The following is a 25,011-nucleotide window of genomic DNA, read 5'->3' as shown; positions in this document are numbered from 1 at the left end:
ACCTTGATGTCGCGGCCTGTTGGAGCTTCTCTCAGCTCTCTCCTACAGCTTTCATTGAATGTTTTATATTTCATTCCCCATGCCTTGTATTTTGCCTTGTTTTCTAAGATTTTCTAACAGTATGCAATTACACCATCTATCAATCCTTACTTTCTTCCTCCCTTTCTCCTTCCAGTAACTTTAGAACTTGTCCAAAGTCAATCACTTTTGACAGTCTGCATGTGCACAGCTTAGAGCTTACCACACTGTGTTCATTCTCTCCCAAGCTGATGGGTTGGTTCTCCTTCAAGTGTTATGTGTAGGGAACTGTGCAAGGCAAACGAGTGTTGTTGTTACTGCTGGCTGTTGTGGGACATAGTGATTTTGCAGTGAGAGTGTAAAGAAAGATACAGCAGAATTTTCTTGTACGTTATTGGGTTATTTAGATATATATCTTGTAGCAAAGATATTAATATAGACATATATACTTATATATACACATATATTTCACAATTTGGAAAAAAAAGTGCATCTATAATACATATACATCACAGTGGAAATGCATTTTCCAAATAATGACAGTAATTTCCTAGTGCAAGCAGGTGACAAAGCCAGCTGGTAAATCTTTGCTATAGACAATAAGGTAAGGTAGACTTTTTGATCTCAGGATGAAACAGTTTTTCAGCAGTAGCAACTGCTGGAGAAAAAGGCAGCCTCTTTGGCAGCCTTTGATGATATGGACTAGCATACATTATAAGAAATTTGTTTAGCATCTTGATCCATCAAAAACAAGGCAGAACATGAATATAGAAAGGAATACCAAGCTAAATTTGTGCCAGGATTCTGAAATGCAATTGGTCTGCCCTGTCCCATTCTGTTTCTGCTTGCATAGGGGTAGTAGCATTAAAAAGAAAGATGTGAGTAGACAAATAAAAGCCATAACTTTTCAAACTGATGGAAGATTTGGCAAAGTCTACCTACAAGAACTTTGCCATACTATCTGACTTGGAAATACTTGCCCCTCAGTAGCCAAACCAGTGGTGTGCAGTTGTGACTACATCTCCAGGGCCATAGAAAGATGTCCAGGCAGAGCCACATGGTGACAATGTGCTTTAATGATAACAGTGCACAGGGAATTCAGGGTAACAGTGTAAATATAACCCAACCAGCAGAGAGAACATTCTGAAGGCAGCTAAAATATCTTTTATGCTGTATTACAGATATGCAATTATTTCTAGGATGTGAAGTGGTGAAGCAAAGGAGCCGAGAATCTCTTCGACTGATTTTAAATTAGTTAGCTGAGATTCTGGTAACAGCGTAGCTGTGGCAACCCAAGATACTCTTGGCTAAAGATGCCAGGAGCTGGGCAAACTTGGGAATTTCAGCTCCATCCTGCCAAGATAATGTCGTGTAAGGCACCTACCAGATTGCTGTGGTCCTTGTCTGCAAGTGTGTTACAGGATGCAAGGGAGAGCGGGATGGGCTGATCCAGTGCAGCAGTAGTTTCGGTCTGGATGATCTCCTCGGTGAAAAATGATGAGAAGGGGGCTGGACAGATTTCTTCAGATCCATAGCTGATACTTGACACAAGGAGTAGGTTCATGTTTCAATCAACAAGATTGTCATAGAGATTCCTAGTCTTGTTTTACAGATGTGATATCTATTACAGGAGGAACATGGAGCAGATTTTAATTTCCAACATTAGCATGGACCTGTCCAAGACTAGAACTGCTAACACAGTGCTTATAGCATGTTAAGGCCTGAGTCAAGCTCATATGGGATAGCTGAACCCTTACGTAAGCAAATAGTGGTAGATAGGATAATTTCAGAGACCTTTATGAATTCACTCCCATCAAAATGACAGATTGAAGAAAGTAACTAAAGAGCTTTCCAGTTTTAGAACTGATCTTTTAAGCAACCACTACAATGTATAAAGTAATATTATTAAGTGAGAACTTACTGTGATTTAATTGCATTGATAATGATACATTACAAGCATTTTGAAAATCTGCTTTTATCAGTAGCAGAAGATAAAAAAGAGAACAAGGGACCCATGCCATGAACTCTTCTATCTCTGTGTTCAGACATGGTTGCTGCACCCTCTCCTACTTAACATTTGCTCTTTCCAGTGTCTCTTTCTTCAGATTTTTCCTCAGATCTCCTAGATACCTGTGGATATCTGGCTTTTTGTACTAAAAATGTTATGTTTTCTGCAGATCATGTGAGGTATATCAGTATCAGAGGTACTACAACATTAGGCACTATGACTTTTGCAAAACCAGATGAAGTATCTTATTTTCTTCAGGGCTTAATACATGTTGAAATATATAATATTATTGCCAAGGGTTTAGATTTTAGTTAAAAGAAGAAATAATTCCAAACACACTGCTTTTTTCTTTGCACTTACATTCTTCTCTATTTTGAATTTTTAGCAGGCCTTTGCCTTTTACTTTATACATTTAATTCTCCTGTATTTGTCACTTACAGGTGGAGTTTAATATGCTACTATTAATAGTACATATATTGTAGTGCTTTCAAAAATTTGGAAGCCAATCAAAAGAGATTTACTTACCTTTTTGCAAAATTTGTATGTTTCATAACAGACTGATGGGGTTTGGGAAACTTCAGAATCTCTTTTGGGGTGAATAACATAATTGAGAAGTCTCTCAGCTTACTCTCAGTAAAGGACTAATGAATGGCAAGGATTTCTCCTTTTTGTTCTTTCAAAACTATCTTGGAATTCCAAATTTATAACATAAAGAGATTTCACTGGTGTAGTTTCTGGCTGTGCAGAAAGAGCAGAGCCAGAAGCAAATCTGAAATAGGTGCACAGTAAGTATTTAGTTCCAAGTGGTAAAAAAACCACACACATGCAGCTTTCCAATTCTGATTCTCCAGCCCAGATGAGCACAGAGGAATGTGGGTGGAACTTGCCCTTCTGCCAAAGGTATTACCTAAGCCCCATTCTGATGAGGATTTAAGTGGTGCATCGGCCTTGTGCTGCATGGGGGTGAAATGGAAAATCACAGAAGCATCTGTAGACCTTCCTTCAAATCAAGGCAGTGGAGCAACACAAGTTCATTTCCAGGACTGAGAAGAAGAAAATAAACTGTATCCCTGTCCCACAAGGAAAGCAGCTGAGTGGTCATAGGACTCCTTTGTGCTCCTTTAATTGTCATTTTGCTGGAACTGGGGCAAATGCATCTTGCCCATTCCCATTAATTAGCTCAGAGAGAATCTCAAAGTAAAGGAAATTTCAGTTTGTTTTTTCTCAGCATTTGTAGTCTAAAAGGTGTGTCTGTATTTTAATATAATTCCTAATGAATCCCAGAAACTGTTTTAATGCTACTTTGCAAAAGATTAAAAGAGAATGTCTGAAGGGGATAATGTGAGCATGGGAGGATTATATTTTAATAAAATTAATCCCACCTATAAAGGAGGCCTGTAACAGTGTCCATCTGGACAAATCCAATTTAACTCTCTGAGAAGCAGTGTTAAATTTGTGCTATGCACTTGGTTAAGAGAGAGAGTGGAAAACCAGGAAAATCCTTCTCACAGTAAGAGAATAGACTTGGAGGATTGAGGATTTTTTAGGATACAAATTACAAAATACCTCTCATTTGCAGAAGAAAAGTGTCTTAAATCCCGAAATTTTAAACAAAAGCTGTCTCTGATCATCCCAGATAGGCAAAGAGCCGGGGAGTTGCTGGCACTGCTGATTCAAGTGTTTCCCAGAGACCAAAGATGAGCTGGGAGGAGCAGGGAGGAAGAAGCACACTGGGCATTCTTGGTATGCATTTCCTCCAGAAAAGGTGATACCCCATTGCTTAAATGCCTGATCAAAAGCCTCAAGATCTTTGTTTCTACCCCAAAACAAAATGCTCTCATCCTAACAGGCTGTTACACATGCAGACGGGTTTTAGAGCCTTCTACAGGCTTCAGAATAGATGCTGAGGAGGAGAATAGTTTACACTCTCATGCACTCTCACTCTTTAAAAAAAAAAAAAAATACAAGAAAACGCTGTTTCTTGCCAAGGAAAGAGGTTAGTCAGCTGAAAATGAAGCTCTCCAGGCTGCACCCTCACATGTTTCTGCTTGTGCAGCCCAAGCACCTGCGGTCACAGCTGCCAGAGGCTTTGGGAGGGAAGTGGTCCTTGGCCACCCCCCAGGGCTATGCCCCACGGTCCCCTCTCATGCACCCTGCAGGCACTGCCTTGCCTCCCCTGCCATGGCAGGCTGGGCTCACAAAGTGCCTGGGCAGGCAGATAGTCCTCCTCGAGGCTGGGAGGTGAAGGATCAGCCTGACCCAAGGCTTTCAGCCTCGCATATTTCACTGCAAGTGTGTTATATCATGTTAGACTGTCCAGCAGGGTCAACACACCTAAGGAACAGAGCACCTGGATCTGCCCTGTAGGCTCCAGCTCTCTGCAAAGAGATTGGAATCTTGTCCCTGAAGGATCTGGAGGTGCACATCTCACAAGACAGTAGCCTGATTCAGCTGTGTAGGAGGAGATCTAACTGCAACCTCACTCTGGGCATGCCAGAGGATATCCAAAGTTCCAGTGGTGTCCAAGGAGCAGGAAGCAGTTCTTGATGTAGGTGTTAAATATTGCTTGTTCTTGTGTTAAAGCCCTGGAAGACTTTTCTCTTGTCGATGAGTAAGTGGTAGCCAATAAGTGTGCTACTTCTAGAAAATATACACACATCTGCCAAAGCCACTGACAGAATGTTTGTGCTGTTGAGAGAAAACCCTGTCCCAAGGGTGTGTCAATAAAACAACTCTCCATGACATAGGAAAAATTAGCTTTGTGCAGTGAGGAAACTGAATTTCATGACAAGGAAATTTCTCTAACACAAGTGAGTGACCGTAGTTTGGCAGACACGTGTCTCCAGCTACACTGTTCATCAGAAATGAGATCAACTTTGATATCATAAAAAAGACAATTGTTGTGCAGGAACTTCCACAAAGAAAACAAAGCTGAGAATGATTCAGAGCTCATATAAACAAGCTAGTCTGAAGTAAGTGCAGACTTTCTGCAACCTGTTCTTTCTATCATTGACTATATAGAGTTTCTCTTTAGAGATAGTGACTATTTTTCTAGGTATATTAAATGAAGAAAAAGTAAATTTACTACAGTGCTGGCTACCAAAATGATCCTCTTATAATCAGAAATACCCGTTTCTATACCACATGTGTCTAACTTTTGATAAGCTAAAAATTAGCAGAAAAATTTACGGCGAACACATATCCTTCAGAGTTTAGCTCTGCAGATAGATTGTTTACACAAAATGGGTTAAGAGCTGAAGGATTATGTCCAGTGTTACTGGCCTCCATCACTGATTTCAGCTCCTGATATTCTTTTATATGCAGGTGAATACAGTGGTGCTGGGTTAATGGTGTCACTCAGTGATGTTACAGATCTGTTTCAACCTTAACAATCCTATGATTCTCTGTAGTTTTAATTCTCCTAGGAGAATTAGACAGCTTTGTCTCTCCTTGTTCTTGCCGTTTGGGATGTGCACCATGGATAATACAAAATTCTGTTGTCTCAGCTCTTCTCCTGCTTTTCTGCCCAGGCCTTTACCTAAATTTTAGTGTTTGAGTAGAAGACCAGCCTCCAAATCCTGTTGATTTGGTGGTGAGATTTATGACATACTTTGAGACCAATTAGTGGAAAAGACTGATAATATATGCATTCATGAAGGACTGTTACTTGAGCCTAACTTTTCATATTAAAGGAGGACTCTTGCTCTAGCAGGCAAAATTGAGTTGGTTATTAATAATGCAAGGATGGTTACTGAGGGCAATACTTAGCTCATATGAGTGATCCTTATCAGGAGAGACTGGAAAAGGAAAATTCAAATGGGATAAGTGCAGCTTAGTGCTTCTGCTTAAAGCATTACTGTTGCAAAGAGAAATCTCCCAGGTTTATATTTGTGTTTCATTCATTTGCCTGTGGCCACACCTGTTAGGTGTGAGATCTTGTCAGCTCTTACAAAGTGAGCAGAGTTCAGCAAAGTGAACCAGAGTTCACTTAAGAGTACAGAACTTAAGAGTAACAAGAACTTAAAAGTAACAACAAATGATGCTTCTGCATTTTTCAGTGGCAATGTTTATATTATGGCAGCACTCACTCTATGGATTGGTTTAATACCCATAGCATTGATCTGCAAGTGATGCCAATTAAGAAAGTGTTCCTAATTATGTATTATTGCTGTTATTAATATTGCTGTTATTGTTGTTCTTGTTCTTACTATTGAAAATCCCAAGATTCTTTTTCAGGTGGATATTGGCCTTTAATAGGAAGATAGGACTCTGCTAATGTAGTGGCTTTTGCAGAAAGGAGGAGATTATGTCCTTGTACCCCTCAGGTGGCACAGGGCAGAAGATGCAGCCTTGCAATAGGAGGTGTACATTTTTGCATTTAGGGTTATTGGGAAAAAATTAAGCAAGAGCCTTGAGATAAAGCTTTGAATTAAGACTAAATGGATAAATGTTTGAGACAGAAATCAAGGTAAGCAGCACAATAGTCAGTCATACCTGGGGTCTGTTTGTCTTTGCCAGTATTGCAAATATATTTTAATTTCACAGTCATAAGACTGTGCCTGAATTTCTTAAGTAAATTCAAAGGTATAGGCACGTCTGTATATGTGTTTAGTCAACACTACATCGTCCTTTAAAAGGACATGATTTTTATTGTATTTTTAAACACTCAAGTTACTTAAGCCAATGCCAGTTATTTTATACTCTTTTAATTTAGATGTCTCAAATTCAAATCATGCCTGTCTAAAAGTTTTATCCTATGCTTAGAGAATTTTCTGAGTTTTAGGATTGATTTCATTTGAACTGCAGTAAGCCCTAAATGCAACTGTGCTCACTGTAGCACTGTTAGATGTGAAGGGCACTTCAGATCAAAGTGGGCAACATGTACGAAACTGCAAGCTAAAAAATCCAAAACCACAGTGTTTTCCCCCCCAATTTTCTCTTGCCAGAGTACAGGGAACAGAAATTTTACCATAGTTTTGTGACAGTATAAGGTATTTTGTGAGGTATTTTAAATGCAGGATGTGACACAAAATTCAGAGGAAAATTGTAACTTTGTGTTGGTAGAATAAGCTAGAATCTCTTAGAACAAACATTCATAATCCTAACATAGAAAGATATAATAAGTAAGTCAAGTTTTACAAAATTATTTATCATCTCTTCTGTCCTGCTTACCTCTAAAAAGAGATGAACTGACATAATAAGCTACTGTTTGAAAACTATTTGTTTGTAATTCAGTAGTACTGGAGTAAAATGTGCAGTATTGTGCTCAGCCTTTAAAAATAAGGACAACATGTTAGTTGAAATGTATCTGAGGTTCAGAAATATTTTTAAGCATACCTAGCAACAGTTTGTTTGGATCATTTCAATGATCAGTAAACTTTATTATCATTTTTGTGATGCCTTAAAACAATTCCAATTTTCAAATGCCCAACACCACCTGCTTTCTGAAAACGTGGCTCCCTCAAGCCAACAGAACACAGAAACTTCAAAAAGTGAATGAGAGTTCAGTTTATAGTTCCCATATGTCTCCCTTACATGCAGATTCTCAGGATTAATATTCTAAAAACCTTTTAACCAGAAAGGAGCTACCCCATGAGGTTTATCAATCTCAAAACCAGACCATATGCTTCTCTGGAAAAGAAATATTTCCAGCTAGCTTGTGGAGGAATAGACAACTCAGACTGAAAAGACACTCTAATGTCAACTGTAAAGACAGGCATTCTTTTAAGACTGTAACATACAGACTTTATACAGGAAGGAGGTTTAGGTCATTTTTAGTGGTATAGAGATGTGCTGTCATAAAATGTCATCTCGCTTTTGCTGGTGCAGTACAGAAATAATACCACTGAAATCAGTAGGATCAGTCTTCCTCTATATATATACAAAATGGCCCAGTCATGAAAATGTTTATTTCTTTGTCCTCTCTGTACAGTCTGACAGATGGTAATCATAACAAGGTCCTTGCCTTTCCAGGTGAGAGGATTAAAAAAGAAAAATAAGTCCCTATATAATCACTAAAATATTAAGCAACAGTTAAGGATTCTGTTTGTCTTCACCTTTCTGACAATGAAAAGCCTAGAATGAAGAGCTTTGAGGGCAACTGGCAACAAGAGTAGAACCTCACAACATTTTAGAAGAAATCCATTAATATCCCATTTTAGTAGCATCTCAATAACTATAACCTGAATTCCAATGGTTTGCTTCGATCCTTTTCAGAGTTTGGCTTCAGCAATAAGATACCACAACGTAAACAAGGGTGATAATTGTTTCACAACAGTGAAAATGGTAGATTCGTATATCATTACTTCGTTTATACATTGCATAGCATAAAGCAATATAATGTATCTCTTTCACTGAAGCACAGAGTACTTAATATTTATAAAATAATGGTAGTGTGCACCCTGGCACTTAAAACACAGTAATACAAACACTTTAAATTCATATCATTGTTTCTTCTCACCTGTAGCTTTCTTGCAGGAGTGCATTTTGCAACATTTTTACTAATTGACTGTCCCTTCACTAAAGCGTCCTCTCATATAACCACATGAAGAAAGGTTTCTGATTCCTTTGCTCTTCTTTACTCCTTACATGGCTAATTTGTAATATTTATTTGCCATATTTAGATCATCTTCCACATAATTTCCATTTTAACATTAGATATTTTTTCTTCAAAACAGCACTGTGGATGTTACATGACCTAAGAGAGGCAATAGTCCTTGGGTTTATTTTTGTAAATATAAATTTAATCTGTCTTGTTTTTCTCTGACTTGTGTTATTGAAGTTCTCATCTGTTTGAACTCCTGCATGTTGCTGCTTTCAACCTCCTTAAGGTTGTTCAACTAATGGTATACCACACAGGATTTTCCAGATGCACATGCCTCCTATGCCTATCCTTTACGCTGCAGATGATGTGTAGCATTTTAAGCCTGATGCTAAGCCCACTTTGCCATATCCAGCAACAGCATTTTACTGCACAGGACTGCAGTAACCACAGCTACTCAACATGCAACCTCTGTAGCTGGCTAACTCAGGATGTAAGCAACACTTGTGCAGACTTATCTGAACACGATTAAGAGGAACCTCTTCATTTAGCTTTGATATCAATTAATTTTTTTCATATTTTCATTACATTTAACTTTTGATTCAGTTCTCTAACCCAAATGTAACTCAATTTACATTCACATTGTTGAATCTAAGCTTGACTGTCCCCTACATCATTCCCCCAAACCTGCCAACCTGTAAAACCCAGTTCTTTGAGACAAATTAGGGTTCAAGCTTATATATAGTATGTATCTTTTGGGAATGGATGGAAGTAAAATGTCATTGCAACCAAAGGAACATCTCTTGCCTCCATACCAGCTTCTTCTACTACCTGAGCAGCAAAATTGTCTGAAGATTCCAAGGCTCTGCCTCCCCAGGCAAGGTGGGAAGAAACAATTTTTGAGATCCAAATACAATTCTCCCTATCACCATGTTTCTTTTCAGTGTCATTCAAGTAATAGGAAATATTAAATTCAAATTAATGAAAACTTCAGGAATGAAGGAAAACTTAATTTAACTCTAGAGTTGTCCATCTCTCTCTGTTGTGGAAGAAATTTCCCAATGCTAGTTGAGTAGAAATACCTAGTAGTTGTTTCATGTAAGAATCAGGCGAAACAACAGTTTCAGTCCTGCTGGTCTTCCAGAAAGAAGAAATAGAACTTCCCAAACAAGCTCCCATAGAAATTACTGTCCCCACTCACCTCACTCTTCCTTGTCTCCTCTCCTGTGATCAGAGCCAGATTAGACAGAGTGACTTTCCAGAGGACTGACTGTACCTGAGTTTAATCCCTAGCTTAAAATACAGAAAAAAATCTGTAAAAAATCATTGGCCAGGAGTCACACAGAATACTAAAATTGCCTTCACATCCATCACCTGCAATAATTTTCTGGGTATCTAATTAAAAATCCATTTCCTAGACTCTGAGGAATACCAATGATTCTCAGAGATTAAAATATTAAAAGTTAAAGAAATAGTAGGTAAATAATCATGTCGTGATACTTTACACAATATTCTCCCTGTCACATGAAATGTATGCAATTTATATTTGTCAGGAGTCTGGAAACAGTGGGAAAAGAACTGAAACTGAAATTCCTCCTCTCAGACATTGTTCCTGCTGCAGTTACAGTCTGCAACACAGGAAGACACACCAGAGGAGGCTCAGTCTGCTATTGAGATGCAAAATTATTAAGTCAAGGTATTCCTCATCTACTTTGTGCACAGATTACCTGCTGGCTCTATGACCTTTTTATTTAGGTCATTTGTGTTGATTTATATATCTTCCAAAAAACAAGTGGCATCTGAATTTTCACAATGCACCTTGAATTGTCTCTATTAATTAAAACTATTTTGGTTTCATATTATTCTATCTTTTAGTGCTGTGGCTTTTTTCTCCCTTCCCCAAATGTATCCTATTCATGTAAGACTCAGATGTTTTTTAACCATCTTTAAATTATTCTAAGTACAGAGATTGAGTTTTAAGTGAATGTCACATCAAGTGAAGATGAGAGAATATCTGTTTAAATTCAGTGTATGTATTCTGTGCACAGAGTGCAGAAGATTTGATGGAGCTGCCAGTTAAAAGAGATGGGAGATGAGAAAGGTGCCTGTGAAAGGGGGACTACTAATGCTGTTTCTACATAAGCAAGTAGTGTGGACATGTAGAGTGGAAGAGTTGGAGCTGAAAAGTAACCACTCTTTACAGGTTTCAGGGCTTATAGATCATGATGTAAGCAGGGCAAGCACAGCTCTGGTACTCTGTACCCATTTCTGCACTCTTCTTCATTCCACTCATTGTTTATGAGGTACAACTGTGAGAAAGACCTGCCCAGGCACGCTGTACAAGAGGTGCTGAGGGCAGCTTCTTCATTATCAGATGAGGTGCTTCCACCACCCTTTCTGAAGAGTGCTTAGGATAAGTTCAACAGTGTGAAATGTAGGGAAAAAAAGACCCTTTGTTTTGAATTGCTGAGCAGAAGTTTTGGGAGGATCAAAAAGTGATGAACTGGATGGATTTGAAGTCCAGTTTGCATGCTCAAAATAATGAAGGAAAGATAAAGATCTAGTGAGACAGAGCTGAGGCTATCTTTTATTAATAATGCAGACATTTGGACCATCTCCAAAAGTCATTACTTTGACAACCAGAGTCCATAAATTTTAAACTGCAAATGTATTTAAAAATACATTTGATATTGTCTGTTACTTTTTACTAGCCCTAGTAAACATTTACAAGTCTGTGCTTTATTATATATTGTTAGCACACTCATAATGTAATTTCTTAATCAAAACTTGTTTGGAGAGGTTCTGACACTTACTCTTGGTTTGCCCCATCAGTCTTATTTTGCTTGTAAAACAATAAGGAAACAACATCACAATCAAAATAATACCAAAATAATTACCTGTGCCTTTGCAGCATTTAACGTGTATTACGTATATAACAAAGCTCCAAAAATATCATCCTGACATGAAAGAAACAAAGCAAAAGGATGCTCAAGCAAGGCTTGATTCAGAAAGTCATATGTTAACCAAATTTTTTAGCCTAAAAGCAGTCACGAAATTGAGCATGGTGATTTAAAAAAAACCCCTCTGTATGTAGAAATAAAATCTTTATAGGTTCAGCCTAAGATAGAATCAAGGTGAGCACATGTTAATAGCTTTAACATAGACTCTGTTAATAGGAAACTAATGTTTCACATTTTCTGTTGGGTTTGTCATTCATTCCTTATGAAAAAAGACAGGATTTGCTGCAGCACATACATTGCCTAGCTCAACCACAATGCATTAGGAGACTTGGATATTGCTGGCAACACAGTTTCTCTATAGGACAGCTCAATTAGCATGCAAGCAAAGATAGGAGCATCAAAAAGATTGAGTTATGAAACAATTATGAAAAACACCTAGCAATAATTTTAGCAGTTACAAATCAAGTATTATCTCAAAGGCAAAGGAACAAAATAAGTAATTCAGTTTTCCTATCTGCTCTGGGCACCAACCCAAGACCATGTGCATGGTACTACTGGGTCTGTGTAACCCAGGATCCACTTTCAGATGGTTGCCAAGAGCGGGTGGAGGCCTGAGGCTCAAAGATAGCTTTTCTGCAGCACATTTTGTGGCTTTCTTGTGGAGACTTGGGTTCATGTCCTGCTCTTGACTTCCAAATTTACCAGACGTAATCCCTCCTACTGGTGGCAGTTCTTAGGTACACACCAAGGTCGGCGATCAAAAGCAGATGGCTGGGGAAGAGTACAAAAATGGAACAAGCATATGATGACACTTTTCCAAATACTCTCCCAGCACCCAGCAATTTGAAGAAGCATCTGGGAGACAGCATGAGTGGGGAGGCTATCACACTCCCTCTGGGATAGCAGCATGACTAGGGGCCCATCTCTGTGCCTGTACAAAAATGCACAGAGCCTGGGAGCAAACAAGAAGTGTTAGCAGTTCATGCAGTTGTAGACCTGTGACCTCATTGGGATTACAGACATGGTGGCATAGCTCACAGGTTGGGAATGCTGCAGTAAATGGATACAGGCTTTTCAGGAAAGACAGGCTGAGACAGCAAGGAGGAGGGGTTATACTCTATGCAAAGAAGTGGCTAAAGTGCATGGAGCTTTGCCTTAGACTAGGTGAAGAACCAGCTGAGACCTTATGACTAGGAACCAGAAGACAGACCAACACAGGTGATGCTGTGGTAAACATGCCAGAGACTGCCTGATCAAGAAGAGGAAATAAAATAGGCTTTCTTTAGGTATCCAGAAACCTCATGAATTGCACATCTAGGCACTCAGCCACCCTAATGCCTGATGGAAGAACAATAAGGCTGGACAAGCAACCCAGGATGTTTCTGGAACATATCAATACAATTTTTTTGACACAGGTTATAATGGAGCTGCTTAGAGAAGGTGTTCTCCTGGACCTCATACTCATGAGCAAGTTACTCATATAAAGATGAGCTGACTTAGCTGCTGACTCTTAGATCTCAAAGCTAAAAATCCTAAGAACAGCTAGATAAATAGAAGGCTCACAATCCTGGACTTCAGAAGAGCAAGGTTTGGGTTAGTCAGGGATTTGCTCAGTAGAATCCCAAAGGAGACTACCTTAGAAGGCAAACAGACCCACATCAACCATTCATCTTTTAGCAGAACTTCCTCAAATGAAAGACTCCAATGAGTAGAAAGTTGAAAAGAATTAGGAAAACCAAAGCTCAACTGGAGTTCAAAGTAGCAAGGGATATGAAAGGCAAGGAATAAGTACTTCCACAACCATGCTGGCAGAAAACCAAGGCCAAAGAAAATGAAGGACTGTGCTTAATGAGGGAGGATATTTAGTGAAAAAGGATATGAAACAGACTGAGATAGTTCTTTTGCTCTAGTTTTCATTGGTTAGAGCTGCCCTCTGACAGCACAGTTCCCACTGCCTAATAACTGAGAGAGTGGGAGTGTAGAGAGAGGTACAATTAGGGAGATCTTGAGCTAACTGGACACATATAAGTCCATGGGACCAGATAAGCTGCATGGAAGGGTATGGAGAAAAGCCAAACATCATACTCATCTTTAAGGAGGGCAGGAAGCGCAGGAAAGTACAGACTGGTCAGCCTCACCTTAGTCCCTGGGAAGATAAAGGAGCAAATCCTCTTGAGAACTATTTCCAGCCACAAGCAGGAGAATGTGGTGACTGGACCAGCCAGGATAAATTTACCAAGGGTAATTCATGTCTGACCAACTCATTTGTTACAGTGAGATGGCAGGCTGTGTGCATAGTGGTACAGCAGGAAATGTCCTAGACTTTGACTTTAGCAGATCTTCGACATGGTGTTCCCATAGCAACATTTAGACAATGAGTAAAATATGGACTGGATAAGGTGGGTAAAAATTCAGCTGGACCACAGGGCTTGAAGCAGAATGATCAGAAGTAAGAAATCTGAACAGACTGTCAGTTACTAGTGATTATCCCTCAGAGGCAAATAGCAGTAGCGAGAACATTCAACACCTTTATTAACAAGCTGGATGATGGTCTAGAGTGTACTCTCAGCAATTTTGTAGATGATAGAAAACTGGCCATAGTGAATAGTATGTCTGTGTAATTTTATACAGGCTAGAAAAATGGGCTAGGAGGAAACTCATGAAGTTCAATAAAAGCAAAGTTCTGCACCAAAATGGAATAACCTCATATAGCACTACAAGGAGCCAACTGATTAAGAACTAGAGATGACCTCACCTTCAAGATCAGACAGGGACTTTCTTCTTGGAGGTGCACAGTGGAAAACAGAGCATGAAACCTGGGAAATTCTCACTCAGTATAGGTTACTATGAAGGTGGTCAGACAGTGAAGCAGGTCCCAGAGCAGCTGTGAAATCTCCTCCTTGGAAACATGTGAGACCCATCTGGATGCAGCTCTGGACAACTTTCTCTTTCTACAGGGTGCTGGACTAGAAGGGGTCACTCCCAACCTATGTGATATTTCTGTATTCCCAATTTGCAGCTGAGGCTGTTTCAATGCAAACAGTAATTCTCACTCTTTCACATCTCTGCAGATTAACAACATGCTTACTGAAGAATCACTTCTTCCTTAGACTGAATTTGACACCTGCCTTTGTTGCCTTCTAGTTCTTATAGATGAAGAAATAATGTAATTAATAATTTCCTATCTAGTCCATACTGCTCAGGATTTTATCAGACTCTGACATTTGCTCCTCAAACATCTTTTCCAGGTTGAAGAGCACTAATCTACCTACTTGCTGTTTCTGTAAAAGCTATTCTCAAGTTCTTTTAGCCAGTCTCTAAACCTTTTCCAATTTTACTCTCCACATTTTGGGGAGAGGGGTTTCAGCCAAAGGGGTCAGTAGGTCTTTACACAGTGTCCTGGAAACAAGTGAATCATGGAGTCATACAATATCTTCTGTTGTATTCTCTGGTGTTTCCCTAACAATTAATAATATTCTATTTACTTACTTTACTCTTATTAAGCATTGAGGTAACATATCCGTTCAAGATAAGAGAACATCCAAAAGGATGGTTTGAAATGTTATCATCTATATTTATAAACTTAAACAAGTTTTGGTTATCAAGAACCTAGAGCCTAAGGAGCTACCTAACAGCTTCCAGCTGAAAATTTATTATACCACAAGGCATAAAAGCTAGAAAACCAAAACAGGTAAAAACAAACATCTAAGGCTCTTAAAAAATCAAATTACTGAATAGAGTGCTAGGTATTACTGTCATCAGAAAGTTTGACAGACCCATCTTTCCAAAGTTATCCAGAAAGGAAAACAGAAATATTTAGAGTACAGCTTAAGAATGACGCCAAAGCATATGCCATAACCTTGTCACTGAGAAGATGGAGGAATAAACACAAGAAAAAAGAAAAAGTCCTGCACATATGTCTCAGTGATGGGAAGTTTATGGACTTGACAACACTGAGCATATATAAAGGGCAACAAGGAGCACTTGATGGCCATTTTGTGAACCTTTAGTGATTTCTAATTTTGCAGGAAGAATTTAAAATCTGGCTGATGACACAGCATGTAGTACTGTGATAAGAAGGTAACATAAATAGCAGCCAATGAAACTACCCTTGTCTAAATTCTGTCATGACCAGACCTTATGCCAGTCTCATGGCATCTGCAAACAGTCTGCCGTACTTGTATATGTTCAATTCTGGCTACATCAAGGAAATGTGGAACAAAGAGGATGTGGTTCAAGAATTATAACAACAGTGTCATGTGGTTACTCTGTTCAAGCATTTAGAGAACTTGATAACTCAATTAACAGCTGTGGGTTTTTAAAAAACATATTGACTCCATTCCTGAGGTTTTCATGGAAAAGGCAAATCTTAAAATAGGATTTTGAATGAGCAAAATCTGCCTCTGTGGTTTCTCTAGCTATAAAAAAAATGTTCATGGTTGTCAATTAATGTGTTAGACATCCTTCCTTGACTTGCTCTTGGTTCACAATCAGCACTTATAGTTGAAGGAGTGTTGCAAACATGATTGGCTGCTTATGTATATAAAAATGGAATAGAGTGCTAATAGGAGAACATTATCTGCCTGCCTTGTAGCTCCACCTCTAATTAAGACACAGTCTACCTGCTGTCCTAAAAAAAAAAAAATTGGATCTGATTATTATTTTAATATAAATATAAAACAAACTATTGTTTTTGTCTTCAGAGTGGCTAGGTAGTGCCTATTTTCCCAGCAGAATAGCGGGTACATTCCACATAATGTTTCCACCTGCTGTCTTTTTCTGTTCCTAATGTAGGAGACAACAGTAGATTAACAAAAATGCAGAAAACACCCCCTATATTAGAAACCCAGCCTCTTCACATTCCAACAAAGCCAGAGGGAGTATCACATACAGGTATCTGCAGTTTCACACCCACACTCCAAAGGAGATCAAGTGTTTGACCTATCAGTCTTCAGAAAGTACTTCAAAACCCTGTGGTCAAGAGGCAAGTCAGTGGAAACAAGACTGCCAGAAGAGTCTGTACTAACAATTTTTAGAAGTCACTACATTTATTAATACAAGTGAACGTGACTTGTAGAATATACATTTTGTTTAAAAAAGTAACTTTTCTTAGGGATTACAGACTTTGCTGACAACGGTACAGTGATAATATCCTGTGTTGAGATTTCTGCAGGGAATTTAACTGAGTCATGCATAGCATTCTCATTGAAGCAACTTGTGTTCAAAACAAAAAAATCAAAGAATCTAACAATAAGTAAGATTAAAAACATGGATGATTTTTAAGATTCCTTACAACCTGTGGTAAGAGTAAATCGTGAGCTGCCACCCAATTGTTGGGGATAATTTGTAATTCATCAAGGAGCTACACTGAGTCCCATAATAGGCACTATTTTCCATAAAGACCTGAAGAAAATATGAAATCTTTCTGGAAATGTCACAGAAGACGTGAAGAGCCACAGCATGCCAGTTCCTTGGCTAGACTCTCTCTGCTTCCTCTGTTCATGCTGTATGGTATCTTCAGTGTAAAGATCTGGGAAGAGCTCAATTTCCTGTAGTAAAAATGTATTTCCTCCCTTTCAGTTATGCTGTTTTCAACTGGAACAACTCTACTTGTCCAGTTCAACAGACTTGCATATTCTAGATGTCTTTTTCCTGTAGCTTGCTTCATAAGCCTTTCTTCAGATGTTTTTCCTTGTTTGTCTGAGATAGAAGTCACTGGTTTAATCCAAGAGAAAATTTACAAACAATGGGATGCTCTTACCTCATTTTGGCTGTTCTTCTTCTGTTTCAGTTGTATCCCCTTCATAACCAGATTTCTCATCTGATGACCTCTTCTGACCCTGTTAGTGATTCCTTGCAGATCAGGATGCATTCTTATCCATTTATAGTATCTCCCCGCTTTTCTCATCACTTTTCTTTCTTCATCCTTTCTTTCACAATAAACGTTATGTTTTATTTTCTTCCATAAAAAAAAAATCCAGTCTTTCCCCCCTATTTTCACTCTCAAAGATCACACTGTAATTTCTGTCAGGTGTGTCATGCCATCACTCCACCTTCTTTTCAGTTCATCTGAGGTTTCAGAACCTTTCTGTTCACCTTTTTATTCAATTGAACCTGCAGTAAGTATTACTATATTGATCCACATTTGCTTAAGGCTCAGAATCAGTCCACTCTCCTCACCATCCTCACTTGCCACTTGCCTTTACACAATAGCCAAACTCCTGTTTTGAATTTTTTTCTTTTCCTAGCTTCAGTGACTTTAGGAGCTTTGTCCTTTCACGTTTCTCTTGCCAATCACTCTGTTAGTCTGTACCTTCAAGGACCATGCTTGTTCACACATGATTGTATGGAATTCTGATTTTGGCTCCTTTCCCTCCTTTGTGCCTGCCTGTGTCTCAGTAATCTCATCCACTAACACAATTGCCATTTCCACGGAGAGACACAAATCTGTACCTCTGCTTCATCCAAAATACCTTGGCTTGTCTCTCAACTTCAGCCTCTTCTGATAGCTATCACTTCACATGCAGTATGACTCAAGCATGTCACACACTCCTCTCTTCCCTAGTTAGGCCTTGGAACTCCCCTCATTTACAACTGCTGTGAATGATGGGATCACCAGACTTGTCAGGCAGGTGATGCAAACAAGTTTTTATGTCCAAAAATCAGATTAAGTTTCCATTTTGCATCTTGTTTCTGGAGTTAAAAAGTTAAAAATTGTTGTTACCAAATTTTTATAATCTTTGCCTTCAAACCGTACAACCTTTTTCTTCTGCTCTTAACAGAAACAACACTCACACTATTGCTGCAAAGACCATTTTTCTAGGCTTCACTTTTTGACTCTCTCCTCTAGATCCTTCTTTTTTGCTATCACATAAAGAATTAAGTGGGTTTTGTTGGGATTTTTACAAAGAATGCCTTCCAAGCATATTTCCACTTTTCAAGGTATCTTGTTCATTCTTATGTCAGCTTTTGTCTGCAGCTGATTACCTACAGGAGTTTTCTTGAGTTTTCCTTTACTGCTTCATAGGTTTGAAAGGCTAGCCCTGCAAATGGTCAGCCCTCCTGCTCTAGTGAATGTGCCAAGTATAGGAGTCCCTGGTGCCCCCACAGTGGAAATAGTAATGATTAATGTGTACCACATGAATTTTTAACCCACTAAATCAAGCTCAGATATGTGTTACTGAATCAGCACCTCACATAGTCTGGAACACACCAGCAATAATCTCTAGCCCAGCCCTATGCTCAAAGCAGACACAGGTGGAGCAAGATTCCCAGGACTGTGTCTGGATGGGTCTTGCATCTCTCCAAGGTGGGAGGATGGACCACCTCGTCCCCTCTGGACATCTGCTCCAGTGTCTGATCATTTTCATAGTATCTTGCCATTTTACAGTGTCCCTCCAAGAGCATAGATTCCTCTTCTGTACACCCTCCAGTCAGGTATCTGTAAACAGCAAAAATACGTTCAAACTTATATTTTTATAAATAAAACTGTAGGCTGAATGAGTAAATAAAAATATAGAGTTTGAAGTCAATACAAGATAAATTCAGGTAGGAGAGGGTATGTTCTTTTTTATTTTTAACTGATAGGAAATTAACAACAAGTTAGAAGGATATGTTTGATCTTTGTCACTTGTGAGCTAAGTTAAAGCTCAATGTCTTTCTCTATGAGTCTCAAAGAAACCTTGAGGTCTTGGTGAAGAAATTACAACATCAGATTTTTTTATTTGCATTATCAAAAAATCAAAATACATATTCAAACATTAGGTCACTTAAATGCTCATTTCTTTTTTTTATAATATTTGCCCACTAACATCAGAAAGAAAAAAGGAGGTGAGTTGGAGCCAACAGACTTTTCTAAATGTACAGTGCTATAATGCTAATATTCCTGTTCCAGGTGCTGTGGTGTGTTCTTTCTTATTTGAAGTTGGTTTAATCTATTACCCCTATCTGTAATAATGGTTCAGTCTGGAACTCCCCTCCTTCCCCCGGTCTGCCCCTCCAGCACAAGAGTCCTATCAATCTATTGTCTCCTCCCCTGTTTCCCTGGATACCTCCTGTTAATCCCTCCCCGAGTTCCTGTCCGTTACCCACTGGCTCCTCCCTTCCTTCCAGAAAGTTCTTCCTTTGCCAGTGGGTGATTGGATCAGGAATAAGAGTCCCTCCTTCCTATCACCCCTATTTGCTCGACGATGTGTCTGTAATACGTTTGTTCCCTCCTAGGTTTCCCCTTATTGGTTGTTGTGTAATCCCCACCTGAGTGTTCCACCCCCTTTATATACTGTTGTACTGCCTTCCTCGGGGTCTCTTCCTGACAGGCTTTTCTGGAGACTAATAAAACTTCTGGACTGTGCCCCCGAGAAGAGTCCTCTTTTCTTTGCATCACTTCGCCTTCCTGCTGCCCACTGTTGCCTCCTGCCGAGGCGCTCCCCGGACGCCCCTGGCGCATCTGGGAAGTGCCCCCACGCTGTCAGTTGCTGTGCCACAGCTTGGCCGGTGCGGTCTCCTCCCCTGCCCGGGGGAGTAGAGAAGGATCAGACAGCAGCGTGGCACCAGGCATCTGATTTTACAACAGTGGAACTGTTTAGTCCATATCATACATAAGATATAATTTTAGGTAATTCATATGAAGTGTTCTTCAGCTCTAAAACAGTGGTACTGCCCCACAATTTTTAAAGATACATTTAGACTTAGTTTTTTAGTTAACTGAGTTAGTTAAGAAGGCAAATGGGGAAAGAAGACAAAGCCATATCCTTCATTAAATTCTTGTGGTGGATTAACCTCAGCCAGATGCCAGGCGCTCGCCATGTTGGTCTATTGCTTCTCCTCTTCAACAGGACAAAACAGACCAAATTAAATTTCTTTGCAAATTCTTTGTCACATTAAAACAAAATGACACAGAATAAAATACATTGAATCTGTTTCTACTGACCAATGCTTCCATGTCTGTGCTTAAACAAAACAAAATCTGTTCAATCCCACACTATTGCCTGTTTCATGACTCACTATCATAATCCAATCTGTGACAGACTCCTCCTTTATCCATAACCAACAGGTCTTTTGAGACTTATGGAAAAGTCTATAGATAATATGAAAGTCGTATAAAATACAAATGTCTGCTCAGAAGCTGAATAGAGCAAACAATTTGGTAGGTGTTTTATCATTCAGAAATCTTTCCTTTCTGCATGTTAGCACTTCATCAAAAGCTTCTGACATTCGTTGTCTGCTACACAGAGCTGCCACTTCAGTGCTGAGTGATTGATTTTGCTTGTCAGGGACTAACAAGACTTAATGTTTCTCCCATTGCCTTAAAGCTGATCAGCTTCTCTAAAAATCTCACCTTTAATAATGAAATTGTGATGTTTCAGCAAGGCTTATGATCAATCTCACCTAATTCTACCTTATAAGCCTTTCTACTTGAGCTACTCATACTAAGATCACTCAAGTCAAAAAAGAAAGAGAATTTATAGGGAATTATTCATTCAACCTATTTTAGATATCTACCTTATGCTTAAGCAAATCATGTCTAGGAGTGTCATTTTCTCTCTCTGACTATAAAAGAAGTCTAGACAAAAAGTTCAAAAGATAGACACTGTTGCCTTCTACTTCTGGTCAGACAAATCCTACCTCTTCTTCCATTTATACTTTTACAGAGACATCAGTGATAAAAGGCAAATGTTTCACTCTTAACACATGATAGCCAAGCACAATTTACTGGCATGGTGGACCTTTTATATATTCTTATTCTACAATGTTATATACATATAAATATATGGAATAATAATGCGTCTCTTAATAGAGTTCATAAATCAAAGTTTTCACATTTTCATAACCCAAAGTTTAGGCATCTCTGTGTCACCATTTTCGGAGATGAGTGGATCAGTTGTTTGATAGTTTTCTGATGTACAGAATGGTTGAGAAAAATAGATATTCCAGTAAACATCCAGAGAGATATGAAGTGGTCTCTTCTACATATTGTTCACATGTACAGTTAATATTCTTCCAACACAACTCTTGAAGGCAAAACTGGAATCATGTCTCTCATTTGATACCCTTACAAAAGCTCTTTTTAAGGGCTTCAAAATTACCTGGAGATGATGAGAATACTGAGGACTAAACCAAATAGGCTAAGAACTGTGTTTGTCTCACAAAACACATCTGATAAAGCAGCAAGGTTTCTGGTTATGTATATTTTAATGCTGTATTTATTTTTAAAGTTACGCACTTGGAATGCATAAGGACATGCAACTGCTGCAGCAAATCCTAAGGAGGGCCACAAAATTGATAAGAGGACTGATGTAATTCCCCTACAAAGACAGGCTGATAATGTTGGGGCTGTTCAGCCTGGAGAAGAGAAGGCTGCATGGAGACCTCACAGCAGCCTTCCAGGATCTGTGGAGGACCTACCGGAAAGTCGGAGAGGGAATCTGCATGAGGAACTGCTGTGATGGGACAAGGAGTAATGGCTACAAACAGAAAGAGGGGAAAATTAGGTTGAGTTAGGAATAATTTCTTTGCTGTGAGGGTGATGAGATACTGCAGCAGGTATCCCAGGGAGGCTGTGGATGCCCCGATCCTGGCAGTGTTCAAAGCCTTGAGCATCCAGGTCTACTGGAAGGTGACCCTGCCCATGACAGGGAGGTTGGAACTAAATAATCCTTAAGGTCCCTTCTGATCCTTAACATTCTATGATTCTATGGTTCTAATATGCTCATGTGACCTTCATCAAAGGACTAGAAGAGAAAGCATTAAAAAGCATCAGATTGCTGTCTTTCTGATCTCACTAAGGGTGGGATTCAGCTCACTAATATTAATCATATAGAATCTAGACACGTCTCATCTAAGTGAGTTGTCAAGGCTCCCTCTATAGTCAACACAGAGAGAGAGACTGGCACTTCCCAACTGTGATTAACTGAAATGTAGAATAAATGTCTAAAGGGCATTAGCTGAGTCCTTTTTGAAGTTTCTACCTCTATTTGATTAAATAAGATCTACCTGACTAGCTCAGAGTAAATAAATAACTTTTAGATGGCTAGAGGAACAAGAAATTAAGCTGGATCAAATTTTATCTTACTCATGAAGTAACTGTTAACTTGTAATGGCTGTCAGCCTTCAGCCAAAGATAAATAGGATGAAAACACTTTGGTAGTATGTGGTAGTATTTTAAAAAGTCAAATTAGAACAGCTATCTGGATATTGGGGAAATCTCTAAAGACTTATCATATTGTAGATAATGCTTATTGTAGACAGTGTTTAAAAAATTTCACTGAGCAACCTATAAACTATCTTGAGTTCATTTGTTTGAGGCAGAAAATAGAGTATAATCATCAGGCATGAATCTTAAATAATATTTTCTGAAGAAAAAACTTTCTGAAAAATATCCTACTATCTTTAGCTACAGATATTTTGTCTAAAATATTGGGAAATTATAAGAGAAACACTTGTGAAACATTTAGTGCATTTTTAATAAGCAGCTTTTCCTTGTCTTGTTTAGAGCTTTCTCAAAGGAGTCTTGCTCTTGGACCATGCCAATTTAGTTGCAACATGAAATTAAAGGTGTGATAAGGGAGGGTCCTCAAAACACACCTACCTTTGATCCAGTGCACTGTTAGAACAGTGATCTAATAGTCAGGACAGGAGGATGGAAGAACTATTGCAGCTCTGACATTGGCTGGCTCTCTGTGACATTGCATAAGTCACAATTCTGCAAAGTCAGAAAATGATTGAGCCGGGGGAGGGGAGGAAGCTCCTATCCACTTTCAAAAGCACAGTCTCCATGTGGAAAGTGGAAAGTCTGAGAATAGAATTCAATCTTCACAATGAATCTGGCTCTCAGGAAAGTCATATTCCCCTTAATTAAAGGTTGAAATAGTACAAACATCTTTTATCTCCCAGCACTACTGAAATGGCACACCCATGACCCATTAGCTTTTTTTACAACTGTATTTCAGTTCATCTCTGTAATTGCTTGTTATATCAGTGGTTTAGCTTGTATAACTGGTATTAGGATTCAACATGTTCCAGTGGATGGATTGGAATTCTCCAAAAGATAAAGAAAATTTTATTATGTATAGGAAAATTACATATTTGGTTGCTAAAAAATAATTCGTTTCAACAATGAATACTGGGCAGATTCTCTAGAGATGACCCTTACACCTGCACAAAATCCCATTGATGTTAACGGGGCTTCATGTGTTGTCAAGAATCAACCCACCAGATGAGCTTGCAAAATTAGAGCTTTAAAGCAGTCATTTTTAAAGCTCTGTGACCTCGAGCAGACTGCAGAAGAAGTAGATCATAAGAAACAAGCTCTGTTTAATCAATGAAGTCTACTTACTGCCACGTTCTCACCCTGCTTCTACCCTTTTCCCCTGCAGTGAATAGAATATTGACCACTACCAAGAATATCCTCCTAATTAACTTCTAGACATAGTCCCCACAGTACAGATTAGGAACTGCCTAAGCTCTGTCCAAGAGCCTTGTGGACTAATGAAACAGGTAGGATCTCCCCCAGACTTAGCACTTCACTTTTGCACACTTCTCTATCCTCCATTTCCACTTCTTTTTTTTTCCCTGCAGAAGGGAAAGAAGGAAAAATAAATGCTTTTTGGTTAGGTCAACTAGGCGCCAAAGGAGCTACATAATTGGGTCACTAATATTGACAATTCAGAGGATGTCTACCCCCATTTTAAATTTCATACATCATTGCTAAATAAAATCAGGAAATTGCTATTGCAGTCAAAAGGTGTTTATTGCCATTTCCTCATTCAGTTTCAGGAGAAGTATTTTCTTTGACCAGAAACTCTGTTATGCCTTTAAAGTAATTCACAGGTAGGAAAAAACATAGATACACAAGTTATTAATTAGGATTAGGTTAACTTGCCAAGGAAGAGTGACTGTGCTAATTAAACAACTATTCTTCAAAGATTAGAGTATTGGAAAAGTGTGGATAGGAAACAAGAGGGACAGAGGAAATAAAGTATTTGGGATAGGTTGGGAAGGAGGATATTTACTGGCAGCAAAGGAAGTGAAGAGAATGGGCAGGAAAAAACAAACAAATTATGTTTGTGATTAAAAAGGTGAGAAAGAAGAGGTCACAAAATAGGAGGAGACAGGAAGAAAAGGTAGTCAGGGAATATAACCCAAAGGTTACACATGTAGTTCTGTAGTAGATTTTTAAGTGTGTCAGAGCAAATCTGAACACAGGACTGAAGGCTATCAGTCCTAGCTTGACTTCAATTCTTTTCTTCTTCTTCTTCTTCTTCTTCTTCTTCTTCTTCTTCTTCTTCTTCTTCTTCTTCTTCTTCTTCTTCTTCTTCTTTTTCCCCTTTTTTTTCATGATGACATCATGACTGTGACATAAAGAACACATACTTCTTCAGTGCCTCTAGATTTATGACTGCACTGAGAACAGCCAGTACACTTCAGCTTGTTGTGTTCTTGTTACCAAGGTCTTCCTGTGACATGCAATGAATTTTATCAATGCT

General features: G+C 38.8%; 1 long non-coding RNA gene across 1 annotated transcript; it reads right to left on the bottom strand.

The window, feature by feature from the left end:
• Positions 1–241: 241 nt before the first annotated feature.
• On the bottom strand, positions 242–17,497 carry LOC135288351 (uncharacterized). The gene is made up of 4 exons (XR_010351510.1): positions 17,289–17,497; positions 9,769–9,860; positions 1,403–1,639; positions 242–306 (listed from the first exon to the last, which is right to left on the bottom strand). It is a non-coding gene; the product is annotated as an uncharacterized LOC135288351 (long non-coding RNA).
• Between the last annotated feature and the right edge of the window lie 7,514 nt (positions 17,498–25,011).

The sequence above is a fragment of the Passer domesticus genome, chromosome 1 (assembly GCF_036417665.1).
Source record: "Passer domesticus isolate bPasDom1 chromosome 1, bPasDom1.hap1, whole genome shotgun sequence".
NCBI classification, from domain to species: Eukaryota; Metazoa; Chordata; class Aves; order Passeriformes; family Passeridae; genus Passer; species Passer domesticus.
The sequence above is the reverse complement of the archived record's forward strand: the minus strand, read 5'-3'. Positions and strand labels throughout refer to the sequence as shown.